Source organism: Puntigrus tetrazona, chromosome 14, assembly GCF_018831695.1.
Source record: "Puntigrus tetrazona isolate hp1 chromosome 14, ASM1883169v1, whole genome shotgun sequence".
In the NCBI taxonomy this organism is placed as follows: domain Eukaryota; kingdom Metazoa; phylum Chordata; class Actinopteri; order Cypriniformes; family Cyprinidae; genus Puntigrus; species Puntigrus tetrazona.
The window spans coordinates 1,915,225-1,930,154 of record NC_056712.1 but is presented as its reverse complement, the minus strand read 5'-3'; positions in this window follow the sequence as shown (position 1 = coordinate 1,930,154).

The window sequence follows — 14,930 nt, the reverse complement described above, 5'->3', positions numbered from 1 at the left end:
TTTTACCCCTCTTCTCTATCAGTCCTGGCAGTCCCAGGCACCAGTGAGGATACTGAGAACTGGTACTAGACATGGGACATCACGCTGTGGGATGAATCTGAATCCTTGCCTCTAGATCTATGGGTGCACGCGCATGTGTGTGTGTGTGTGTGTGTGTGTGTGTGTGTGCGCGCTTGCTCAGCCTAGCTCTGTTTATTTATAGCTCCTCTACAGCTCAGAGCAGAACTCTAAGCATCCTCATCGTACATTTCTATTTCTGAATCTACAGCACCACCTATACTTTTCAAATCCAGAAAAAGCTTTTTTTATTTGTTTTAACTTTGGGTCTATTTTCTGATCCTTTTCTTAAATTTTAGTGAACTATGTGTGTCGTCTTTGCGACAAGCATTTTCCAGCTCGCTCAGTTTTCTGCTTTCATGATTAGAATTGTTTGTAGTGCTGTCCAAGAGCTTAACTGAATAAAAATGGCTTGCATAATTTATAGGAAAAAAAATGCTGTTTATATATTTAGTATATTTATATATAATCTAAAAATATAAGAATATACATATATAAAATGTATGTAAATATAAAACATTAATTTTAGATTCTATTAATTACAATTAATCATTTTAAAGATCTATATTTTATTAGATAGATAGATAGATAGATGAATAGATAGATAGATAGATAGGGATAGATAGATAGATAGATAGATAGATATAGATAGATAGATAGCTCAATTATTACCATACAGGCAAAACATAAAAATGGGGAAAAATAAACACAAATTTCTACCAGCAAACAATTATTATATACTAATAATAGAAGTAGTGTGAACTGTAACAAAGTTGCTACTGTAGTAATACTTTGTACTTGGTCCTTTTACTCATATAAATTTTAAAACAAGAAAGGCCTACTTCTTTAACTTCTGGATAAGCAGATGAATATTTCATTGGGGTATCTGTACTTTTACTTAAGTACTTAAGTATTTTGTAGACCTCAACCTGATCTATTATTATAGTGACTATTTGCCCATAGCTGTATTTATTAACTATCCAGCCCAATTAATATATCACAACTTCCTTTATTAGTTAACAGTAGTGTTAATTTCAATAATGTTTTTTATTACTTGACTGACAGCTCCTATATATATATATATATATGGTATGTACATATATATATATATATATATATATATATGTATATATATACACTATAAATACACACAGACATGTCACACACATATACCACTTTTCCCTTATTGTTCCTTCAATGCCATCAGACCAGATCTATAGCTTTTGCAGTTTGAAAACCACTGATCTATCTGTTCTTTTCCATTTCTTCCTCATTAGAGTTAAATTTTGTCCTACCAATCCTGACCTAAGCCTTTGTATTCTCACTGTTGAGGAGATCCAGGCCTTTACAAAATGATATAAAGCTTCACCCAATCAGCATTTTTAAGCCCAAAAAAAAACAAAAAGGGTATATCACATCCTATGACTGGACCACCCAGCATCTAATTATTCAACTCCAGTGCTGTCCATTCCTCCATGGTGAACTGACCTTAAAAGTTGGCTTTGTCCAGCACCCTGCCAAAAACTCAGGATAGCTGAGGGCCCTGTTGCACTTCCGACTTATGTCTCTATTTGGAGCTGGTCCTATAAATGCACGCCAGGCAGCTCCTCTTTAGACGCTCTTTTTACTGAATTAATAAAGCTGAGCACATATAAGATCACCAAAGCAGTTGGAGTCACGCATCCTTAGCACTGTTAGATTTATAATTACTGTTTTGATAAGAACACGGGGTTAGCTTCCTTGCACGCAGCGCGCGGATGAGACGCACTGTTCATTTTGGGTGACTAACTGGCTTCAACCCGACTGTGAGTCACACTACACAAGAAAACATAAAAAGCTTTTTTGAGGCTACGAGTCAATTAGGGGCAAGTAACATTTCCTCTACGTTTTCCGGCTCTCGATCACTAAGCTTATCCAGAAACTACTGACCAGAAAATAGTGGCCTTTAACATTCTTAATGTGACTGTCAGTGGCGGCATGATCGGTTCTTGTATAAACTCCTCGGCTGGCGGAAGCCGCGTGATGAGCTTTACATGTGATTCCCCATCCAAAAGTCATTACCCCAAATCTACTCAAATTTAGATGATATCTTAGCTGTCGGTTTTGATGGATGGCTCATTTGGGGAGTTTGTCTGATGGTTCATCAGTAATTTCATGGGGAACTTCTGTCACGGGTCACCAGATGTGCGATTAGATCCATAATTATCCTCTGAGTCCTTCTCGGCAGCATCCCTCATTTTCATCCAAATTGGTCTCGCTGCCAAGAAAAAAAACTTGCTTTTCCAACTTTGGATCTACTGGAGAAAATTAAAAGCTCAACCGAGTTTATGTGTGTCTGTTAACATTAATCAAATTTTCCAGTGCAGGAATTATTCCAGACATAAATCCACGGCCGGCTTCAGGATTTGTCGGTGTAAGATTGTCTCAAGAAAAGTTGTGAGAATAATTCCAAGCAACGTCGAGCAGGTCCAAGCGTGCCAGCCAAACCGGTAATCCATATCTGTCCCGCTCTTGGTTCCGAACTGATGACCAAGGGTTCCTTTATCGTGCAGGCGGAAACATTCATGATTAGGAAGCCAGTAAAATAAAACTCCATATATTTTGGCGGAAAAAGTTTTTTCTCAACTGTAATGAACTGCTCAGTAGTTGGAATTTCCAGTCTGCTGCACATGTTCGGGATACGTGTGCAGCTGGAAAATAAGTGGAGTTTTCTCGAAATACAAGCGGTATTCGTCAACAACCTAAACCTCCTCTATTTCTCCTTAAGATGTATCGTGTTGTCAGATCTTGGCTGGGATTTCTTTTCGAGGTGCATCTCCGCCCATACGGGAGGCAATGCAAGGGATTGATTAACTAATCCATGCATGATTGATGCCCAAGCCTCCTAGCATTTCCATGTGCACCCACTTTCACGGCTCTTGAATCCCCGGCTTCTTGTGGCCCTATCCTAGCCTGTCTTATATCATCATGCAGTGACTACTAAATCACCTCCAATAGCTAACCCAGATGATTTATCTCTAGCGGAGGAAATATTGTTTATACTGTTTATTTTGGTCAAATTACGGAGATGTGGCAGAGCGAGGCCTTCGAAGGCTGTAGCTTGTGTCAGCATGGAGGCTGGCAAATGTGCACAGAATGAATGACAAATGCGCACGCGTGGATTTCAAGTCTACTCCGACACGATCTTCTGGGCATGTCTTTATTTATTGTGTGTATCTATGTGGCAAGTGACATAAAATATAAGTAGAAAACTAATGTTTAAAGTCACAAAGAAAGTGGAGAATTTACCAGAGAGAGAAGGTCTGTCATTTTCTGGCAATTTATTGTAAAGGAATTGTTCACTACATAGCAAGCATTCGGAAAATGTAGGCTGCGAATATGTATTATTATTATTCTTGTTACTTTACAATAATCTTGCTAGGTACCCTAACTCATTAACTAGCATTAATCGCAGCAGTTAGTTCATGTTAGCTCATAACTACATGTATGGTTAGGGCTAGGATTAGGGTTTGTCTAGGTTACTTGCATGTATTTATGTTTAATTTGTTGCACATGCAATAGTAAGTAATGCTCATTGTAGCAACCTTCAAAATAAAGTCTTATTTCAATTGTTTTAATATAATATATTAAAACCCAACTCTAATCTTAATTAAAATGCTAAAAAAAATACATACATCAATACTGTGCGCTGCTCTTATTTGTAGATTTGTACACACACACACAAAAGACTTTGAACATGTTTTTTTAGTAAACTGTTTTCAAAGCAAATTATTCTATGCCTTATAAGAACAGAATAATGTATGGGCATTATGAATTGAATAGAGTCAATTCAATACAAAACCTGATAGCAACAAATCATTTACATATGGTGATGAACAGTAATAATTGTTTTAATGTGTAATATAATTGATTAAATGCGAATTCCCAATCAAAGGCTGGTCTGATTTGCAATAACAATGAAGATCCTACACACAGGCTTAGAAAATAATAATTTTATATAGTATATATATATATAATCTGAGTATCAGGGCTTAAAAATCACATTTAAGATGGATCAAAGTGCATTAAGAGTCACTAACTAATCCTTCCTAACCTTTAACGGCATTCAGAAGATGCATGTCTGTGATCCAAGCCGTCCTCCTCCTTTCCCCGAGTGCGCTTCAAATCTGTAGGCCTCGCGCCACGCCCAGAGCTTTTACACTTCTCTCACGTTCCCTCATTAATTTCAGGGATCATTTTAGCCCTTGCTCTTGACTACCCCAAGCCCTCTCCTGCTTTTAAACGTAATTAATTTCATCTTCCGAAATGAAATGGCGATGTCTGGAGTGCGATGTGAATTATTGAAGCCGTGGACTTCTGCCAGTGTCATTGAGGGATCGGACTCCGCAGCACTGCCAAAAAGCCGTCTGCATGGGCACTGAAGTCGCAGTCCCGATATCCACTTTTGTCTTGCGCTCGACGGCCTGCTGACGGAACCATATGCTTGGCGCGACACCCGTGTATCTAACGTGTCATAAATCAAATCTGGCGTCCGCTGGGTTTTGTGCGGAGCCAGGATATACCCGGGCTTTGACGTGCGCAGGAGAGCTCTTCTACGAAAGGAAATTGCCTCACATGTTTTATGACAGCACATCCCCTAAAAGCAAAAACTGCAGCATATCAAACACCATAAGACACTTAGGTGACTGATAATAAATAGCAGGCACCAAAGCGAGCACTGATTTCCAATACTTCCACGATGCATGTTTTAAACACATGAGGACTTATGATATACAACTGAATCTATCTGATTTCGCGTTATCACCACCAGCGTGACACATGTGTCTGTTTGATGCATCGACATCATTTTTACTTCTTTGTGTGTGAATTAAACGGGTTCAGACAACTTTTCGAGTAAACATCAGCTGTTATTGACCACATTTATTATTTACCTTCGCTATGCCAAAGCTGTCAGACATTTTATATTTATTTTTTTAGCCCGTGTTGCCGCTTTATTGTGCTTGAAGACATTGTTCCTTGATGCTCGTAATAAAGTGCTCTCTATTTAGAACGTCCGTGAAAAACACCATCAATAGGAACAATCTGAGGGAGGCTGAAAGCAAGTGCTCTGGAACAGAAAGGGGCTTTTTTCATTTCCTAAACTGGTTTGTGCTTTTCGTGGCCTCGAACGGCGCAGGATTCAGAACAACGGAGAGGACAAACAAAACTACACCACCGAGCAATTCAACGCTTCAATCTGATTTGCGGAATAGCAGAGCTTGAGGTTAACAACAGCAAAGTCATGTAAAAGAATCGTGTCACTGAAGGCTGGATTAAGGCGGTTGAAAATTAAGCTTATTAAAAATATATAAATTGGCTCATTTATTCATAGATTTATTTTATTTTATTATTTTTTTCAAATTGTACCGATTTTAATTTTATTACAATGTTATCAGTATTATTATAAATGCAGCCTTGGTGAGCTGCATTGAAATCTAATCGAAACCAAAGTATGAATGGTTTTGTATGCCATTATTGATAACAGAGTTGAATTACAGCTTATTTATAGTGCTATGATGTTATGTCCTTTTATACAGACATGAAGATTTCTCTGAAAATGGTTCTTTGTGTCATAGGGAAATAAAATAAAGTCAGTAAGATATATAGATAGATAGATAAACAGACAGACATGAAGGTCAACTGCTAATTTCAGGATTTTAATATATTTTATCATTTTTGGTTGAACTTTTTTCTGTTAAATCATCAGTGCATGATACACAGGATCGGTGTTGGGTGAGAGAGTCGAGAAAATGCTCTCTCTAGTTATGGAGGACGAGAACCGAACTCAATTGGATCGTTAGCCTGCACTTCTGTGCCAACAGTCCAGTTCCAACTGCTCTACTCCACCTGCGCCACGAGGACGCCTAACTTCATTTTCCCTGATTCCACTGCAAGAATATTACCTAGTATTTACCAGACTCCGGGGCTCACTGTCACTCTCTTGTTCCCTGTCACCTCTGATTTTGAAAGATAGAGCTGTCCCTCCAAGTGTCACCTCTTTGTTTACCCAACATTGCAAGGAATTTAGAAGCTGCAGGAGATGTTAAACCTTAACGATCGTCATCAAACAGTAGTGGAGACGTTCTGAAATTTATGAACAGAATATTCATTAAACGAACAGCTGAATGATATTTCATAAAATGAATAAAACCTTATGTGCAACTGAATATTACTGTCTAGTTATTCACTTTGTATTTTAAGTGCACTTTTTTGGGGTAATGAAAAGCTCATATACGTATTTTTTGGTATTTTTCAGGTTGACATTCATGTAATGTTAAAAAAAACACATTCATTGTCTTTTCGATATGCATTTATTTATACCATACTTGTTTAACCCCTCCCAAATCCCTCATTTGCGTAATGCTAATCTGCTGTGATTGGTTTCAATTTAATTTCAACCTGTCCCCCAACCAACACGCTCGTATAGGTCCTTTGTCCAAATCCCTGAAATATGACCCATCAGAGCAAATGCTACAATTGCTCCTCCATCGGCAACGGGACATTTTCATATTAATGTTTTGTATTTATTCGCTCGCATCCAGGCTTAGTGTAGCTCAGTTGGTAGCGCATTGACTTCATGGGTTTGATCCCAGATAACACACATTCTCGTAAAACGTTTTTTGATGATTTCTGTAAGGGGCAGGTTCTGGAGTGGGTTAGGTGCGGTCATTCGTAAAACATGTACAAATTACAGTGAGATCGGTGTAAAAAGTCCACACAATATTGTTATTTTAGCGCTAGAGGACGCTTACCTTTAAAATGTAAATATAGGTCGTAATAAGGTGCTTGCACAAATTGACCTACAGGGTCATTTTTTTGTTGGAGGACTCAATCAATCAATCAATCAATCATTTTTATTTATATAGCGCTTTTAACAACACAGGTTGCATCAAAGCACTGTACAGTATAATGACGGGATGTATAATGACGCAGAGTGACCAATTTCTTACTAAATGCAGAGACGGTCTCTGTAGTCAATTAAACGATAGTCACTAGAAGTTATGTCCCCAACCAAGCAAGCCACTTGGTGAGGACTGGCTCTTTCATTTCATCTCACCTGTAATGCCCGATAAAGGACAGTGCTGCTTTGTGTACAGTTACTAGGGAAACCAGATCAATGCAAAAAAACACAAAAACGAGTGGCCAGGCAATATGCTAATGTTTCATGTTGATGTCAACATCAAACGACGCTGCAGTGATTCAGACCCGACTCTTTTGAGACACGATAACTTTATACACGGTGCACTTTCAGGTTTCAAACTTTGCAGGATGTTTTCATTCACTCAGAGCTGTTTTACACGCGCATGAAAGGCCATTTTCAAAAACGCATAATAGGGGCACTTTAACGACTTTAACTCATTTTACAGGCAAAATCCAGAGCCGTGAAATGTTCTAGCAACAGCGCGAAAGCAAAGCGCAACTATCCACCCACATGAACACCTCTCTAGCGTAACTGCAACCGATGTTCAAATGAAAACCACTCCACTGACTGTCACACGTTTGCGCTCAGAGGAATGGAGTTGGCAGTGGTGCAAACGGTCCTTCATTGTTGTGACTTCCTCACTTTGTCCTGCCTCATTTAATATTTTCTGCACACAAATGTTAACGCAACATGGCACGCTACCTGATCTAAACACAAGCTGGAATATTTAACAGTGCGCATGTGTGTTGGTTAGTATTCCCAATCTGATTTTATAATGGACATCTAATCATTTATAATGCATTGAACTACAGCTGAGTAATATCAAGTGTCTTACATGAAGGAATGTTTCATTTATATACTTTCTTAAGCAAAAAATAACAGAAAAAGACAATTGGCAACATCTGTGAGCAGTATTTTTATTATTATTATTATTATTAAATATGCAGTATTTGAGTGTCAGTTTGACAGAAATGTTTTGTTCCAAAGTTTTCTAAAAGGATAACAAAGTGATTTTGTACCTCTGCTAAAAATGTCATATTGTCTTCAAGGATTCTTTTCAGAAGAGTCAAGCAGGGTGAAATTTCGTGGTCAATGATCATTATAGAGCGAACTGTTATCTCACTGCTTCTATTGACATACGCTGACTCAGCTCGGTGCAAATTTATTTCAGCTGTCCATTCAGAAATAATTACATTTTCAGTGCCAATGACTTTCTTTTCGTCTCCGCTGCCATTTTTCCTCATTCTATTAGGCAAAAAAAAAATGCGTTAAGGTATATTATTTCAGTAATTTGACTTCAACTAACTTTCTGTCTCCGCGTGGACCTCTTTACTTCTGCCACCGAAGTGAATGTGATCTTTCTTGCTTTCCTTTTTTTTAAAAAAAATATAATTGTAAACGTCGCAGTCCCCAGTAACAAAAGGCAACAGAACAACATCATAAAGTCTTTATGATTTGTTTACATTCCAAGTTCTCTGAAGACAAACACCAGCATAAAAAAAAAAATGTGCATGTAAAACAACCAACGGTAATAGACTTTGCTGGGTGAACTATGTGTTTGAATTTTAATATTTTATCATTGTTTGGCGTTTTTTGTTTTTTTTTGGAGCAAGACAAAGTGCATAGGCTATCAGGTATAGAAGTCGTAGGGCAACGGGGTCTCCCGGGTTTAGGGGAGACTGAAGAGGTCTGCAGGTTTAGTTGTGTTTGGGAGTTATGTATTATGATATATAGACAGAGTCAGCTCTGCTCGGCCTGTCATCCAGCACACAACCACTGGAGCCCCATGGCAACCTGGCAGTATGTGTCAAGCTTCTGGTTTGATTTAATAAACAGGAAAAATATACACATTTCTCTAGGCCAGGGGAATAAATGATGTACCGGTAAAAATACTGATAAGGATTAGATCCAATGGGACTTTGCTTCCCTTTCTTATACTGAAAGCCAGGTGGAGTCAATTCACAACAGACAAGTGATAAACTACAACAATACTTTTTTTACAACACTGTTTTTTGTCTGTTTTGTTTTGTAAATTTTTTTTCTCAAAAACGTACATCCATAAATACATACGTGCACTGGAATAAATTTAAAAAAACTATAAAATGTACTACATGTATATGATTGTAATATTCTAAATGTAATATTAAAACACTACAAACTGTAGCCTTCACCTAGCCCTCTATCCATAATATTGTTTTTCCATCTGTATGAATCAGGAGCGAAATATGAACAGATCAAGCACCAGTCTAAAAATAGTTCTAATCCAAGATATAATGTATAGTAAAGATATAATAAAGATATAAAATTATGAATTATGTATATTATTATTATATTATATTCAATTTGGCCTGGAGTGATAGCTAACAGGCTAAAAGGATGTGTTTGTTAAAACAGTTTGTCTTGCTTTACTTCACAAGATGTTCACTAATGGTGGGGTTGATTACTTGTGGATTAGTTTTGATGTTTTATCAGCCGTTTCAGCTCTCGCCCTGACGGCACCCATTCACGAAGAGGATCCTTTGATTAAAGAGCAAGCGATTAAATGCTACGTTTCTCCAAATCCTTTCCCATGCAGAAACAACCTCATCTCTGTACCGTGAAGTATCCGTTTAGTGTGCGTGGCGCTAAATAGATGAGAATGGATTTCGCATCTTCTAAAAGTCTGCATTCTGGAATTCTATACAACTACAGAAAAAAAAAAATCTAGGAATCCGATTATGAGCCATTACTGACATTAAACTTCATCTTTGGTAAAGCTTTGGACATTTTCAATGCAGCGCAAACGCAGGGCCATCTCATCACACGGACTTTAACATCATTACGTAGCACTTATCAAACCCGTTTATGCGTTCAAGACGTGTAGAAGGACAGCACACCTGGATTAAGCAGGTTGCAAAAATCTTTTTTTTGAACTACCGCAGACTTTGAAAGTCTTAAAGGGCCGCTGGCTCTAATCCAGCTCAGTGTGCCAGAGCTTTCATCCATTACCGAAGTAAGACCTAAAATGGCAGAGGGTTCATCCATTTACATGCACGTCTGAGAATAAACAAACCCCACACATTTAAATTTAAAAGATCACTTAGGAGGAGTATTTGGGGTCACTTTTACTTTTCTTGATGTATGGACCACTTGTTTCAGCCAAATGCATTATGTATTTAGCTGAATCACTGAATTATATAGGCTTTTTGCTCTTCTTGAGTCCCTTATAGCAAATGTTTAAATCATGGCTCGGTGTTAAAATTTGATCAATCACAATGACAATTTGGCAAAACATTTTGTAACGGGAGAATTAAGGTCTAGCTCTGTTGTTTGGCAAGTTTAGCTAATTTATTTGTTCAGAGCATTTTTTTTTTTTTGTTTGGTTTTGTATGCAGTGATATATCATATTAATTTGCATACAAACATTCACACACACAGATACATATATATTTATCACTCTGCATAAATCTGTCATTAAACCCATGCATACAAAGTCTTTAAAGAAGCACAATAACAGTCACAGCGCAAGGCAGGAAATGTAAGCCTGTATTTTAATGACCGATTGATATTGCGAGTAATAACCTGTTCCAAATGTAGTCTAGTGTCAGGAGGAATTTTACACTTTCACTCTTGCCAAAAAACTGTTGCACTCTAGCAATATTATCGGGCTGTCTTGCCGTGAATCACTCTCTTGAGATCATGGCAAAACATCTTTATCGGGTTGAACGCAGGACTCTGACTGGCCCTCATCAGAAGACATATTTTTTCTGTTGTCGATTCACTCTTGTTCTTTGAATCATTGAACTGCGACATGACCCGACTTGTGCTTCGACTGGCCGGAGAGATGACCTTAAATTCTCCTGCAGAAACTCAGGAATTCATTTGCTTTTTTTGAGACGTTAACTTTATTTTTAGATGTATTGCTCTTTTGTGTAAATAGCAAACTCTTTTCTTTTTTTCTTTAGTCGAAGAGGCTCAGCTTATATCTGACTTCAATTAACTCTGGGAGAATGCGTTAGCCCAGAGCTTCAGAGATTTTTTCCGAACTGTGCTGCGCGGATGTTTGCAAGGTGCTTTTAAACTTACGCTATTGGTTTAAGCAGACAAAACGTATTGTTTATTGGTGCAAACGTATTTGTGCAGACCGTTGGTGCAAACCAAAGTAGTCACACACGCACACATTTGGTCCCCATAACATGATAAATACCAGGTGCACACACACACACACACACACACACACACACACACACTATAGCATGTAAAAGTAAAAGCATATAAGTACAAAAAAAGTGCATTGTACCAAATTACTAATTTAAATGCAAGTACATAGTAGTTAAGAGCACCTGATATAATATAAATTGGGAGCTTAGCTGTGTTTTGTTTACAAGAAAAGTAGTGGTTTGGATGCACTAAGTTGATCTTGTTGTCTTTCATAACAGTTTTTATTTATTTATTTACTTTTAAACCCATAAAAATGCAGATCCTTTTAGCGGATTTGGACTCAGATGAGTATAAATAAAGCACACGCGACGCAGTGTCAGAATAAGTCCTGCATCTGTCACTTGTATTATATCCTGCTCTGCTTCAGAGGTAACAGCCACACGTTAAGGTCACACTCTCACATCCACAGTACGTACACACTGCATGACCTTTCAACACTTTTTCAATCGGGTTACAGAAAGAGGTATGGAATTAAAAGCAACGTGCACATCATTTTATATATATATATATATATATATATATATATATTTTTTTTTTTTTTTTTTTCTGAAATGTAAAACTATTGTATCGTTGTATACTTTCTACTATAGGTCACCTATAAAATTAATATTAAGACGTAAAAGATGTTCAAGTTTATAATGCAGTTTCTTACGCTTTTTAGTATCAAAAACGTCTCATTTTAGGAATACACTGTCCTGCATCATTCCTTTTCTCTCTAGCGTATCGCACTCAAGTTGCCGTTCCTAAGAAACTTTCTTATTAACTAACTTTTAAAAATTAGTTAATAAAAAAAGAGAAAATAATAATGTTATTGTTTTATGTTTGTAAAAGTAATTTTTCACTAACAACATCTATGGTGCTGAAACATGAATACTTGCGTGATTTATGAGACGGTGTCCAGTGAGTCTAAAAATCTCCTCGTCTCATCTTCACTTTAATGCTGTTTTGTTGTTTTTCCTCACGCTAATTTAATTGCTTAATTCTTTAAAAAATTGCGATCAAGAGTCACATATGCACGACCCTTACCCCGATTGTCTTTTGTCTTCGCTGCTTCTTTATTGAATGCTTATTGTTTACAGTCTATTGTTTATTGTGTATTGTTCCTGTTTGTTGTCATGCCTGTAAGCTGTGCTGCTGACCCGGTGAAACGCCATTTCATTGACTGCATGCTGTATTTGACTATGTGCGATGTCAATAAACCAGTCTTAATTTCAGGCTTACCTTCTTTTTTCACATACATAGGGAAATAATTAAATAAATTAGTGCTGTCAAACTGATTATTTGTAATTAATCGCATCCGACGCAAAATATTTAGTTCACGTTATATGTAAACAGTACGTATGTGTACTGTATATTTATTTTGTATATGTAAATAGACACAAAAAAAATCTTTTTGAAGAAAAAAATAAAATAAAATTTTGAGTTGTTTCCCCATGTTTAAAGACCCGTGTAGTCCTCGATGGTCTGCTATTATTTGTCATGTTTCGTGTCCTGGAGATTATTAAAAGATGTTATTTGGATTACCATTTGTCTCCTCACTCCTTCGTTCATTTAATATGTAAAAATAAACAATTTTTCTTAAATATTTGCATGCGTGTGTTTGTATTTATACATAATAAACATGCACAGTATACACATGTAGTAATGTAAGCAATTTATTTATTTTATTTTTTTGGGGATGTGATTAAATCACAGTTAATTGTTTCACAACACTACAAGAAATAAGCAAGCAGACAAATAAATGGCCAGTCATTTAAACATAATAATAATAATAATTATAATAAATATTATTATTATTATTATTATTATTATTATTATTATTATTATTATTAATAAATATTATTTTATACATTAGGTTAATTTAAAAACAGATTTAATATAGTATTAAATATTATTATTAATAATAATAATAGCTCAAATTAGATGGCGGCGGGGGAGGGGGTATATTGTTAGTTAGCATATGTTCAGATTCGTGTATTCATCAGAATAACTGAAGAGTACACTCCAGAACTGAAAACAAAGTTCCCAAGCACAACCTGAATCTAGTCCTATACTATCAACTCAGACTGAACTCAATGCTGACTCAATACAGCAGTATCAACATTCACACTGTCACTTACTGTAGTGCTAAATGTAATCTTGGTCCAGGAAAGCGTCCTTTGCATTACAGGGTTTCATTTTACCGGTCGCAGCACCTGCCAGGTTATATCTGGAGAATGTGCATTCATGTTCACTCAACTGTGTGCTACCTTCATTATGCTGCGAGTGTCGCAAGCCAAATAATTCATGCTAGTATGCATGCCAAAGTATTGCTAGACTTGGCCTACAGAAAATAAAGATATCGCACTACTGAGCTGCATAAATAAATAAGCTTAAGGAACGGATGAATAAATAAATAAATAAATAGATGCACACACACACACACACACGTATATGTTGTGTCTCCATGTTTAGGCGTAATGGTTTTCATACTGTACACACTGTATGTCATTGTCCTACATCTAAACCTACCCCTTACAGGAAACTACTGGCATTTTTATATTTTCCAAAAATTTAATCCAGCATGTTTTATAAGATAGGGACCTAAAAAACGTCAAAGATTACTGGTATTCCTATCATTGTGGGAACATTTGGTCCCCATAACATTATAAATACCAGGTTCACACACACACACACACACACTTAATTGTCTTCCCTTTAGATCCCTGCCTGTTGGTTTGTCAGTACAGTATAAATTCATATTTTCTACTTTTTCTTCTTCTTCTTCTTACCGAGCATGTATGATTCTTGGAAATTTTTATGTAAAATTATTCATCACATTTTGAAGATTTGTACGAGGAGAAACATATCTGGCATCATCTTCACACAACAGTGGAGTGTACACCAATTAAAATGAAAATCTATACCGCTGTCATCTGATCATTTCACCGCTCGCTGGATATAAGCTATGATTTCTCTAAGGAGAGATGAGTGGAATTCACTTAAAAGAAAAAGAAAAAGAAAGAACGATAGAAAGAAAGAAATCTAATGCATAGAGAGGTAGCATGCTCAGGAAAAAAAAAAAATTATTAAATTATTATTAAATAATTTTGATTGACTCCTGTATTTACAGAAAATGCTGCTGACAGCTGAGGCAGTTATGCAGGCTTGAGAGATGACGAGGATGGTTCAAGAGAACGGACTGACAAGTGACGGAGCGCTTTTTCTCGTCGCTGGCCTGGAATGGTTTCCTTTAATATTCAAAAATAATGTACCTGATGTTTCCTATCAAACGCATTTTTCAGTTTGTAGTTTTAAAATCTCCAGTCATGTGCGATAACTCAATGTGTTCTCAGTGTATGTTCTCAGAATATTACTGATCATCTGATCACGATCCAACGAGACAGCTTGGGATGCACGGCTTCACCGAAAAATGTAATATCAAATGTTACAAAAGATAAATATAAATTAAATATAAAAGTAAATATAGCGCAAGCGTCTTATACTTATTAAGGATGTGTTTATAAATAAAAAGTAAAAATAAACACTTATTTTAAAATGCAAATATATTTTACAATATTAATGTATTTTTATTTGTGTATTTATTTATAATAATTGCATATATATAATCAAATAAATGCAGCCTTGATGAACAAAAGGGGTTTGTACTATATTTAATGTTAGTTTTTTTGATGGTGTATTTAAATACTTAAAAACAAAAATCCAAACAAAC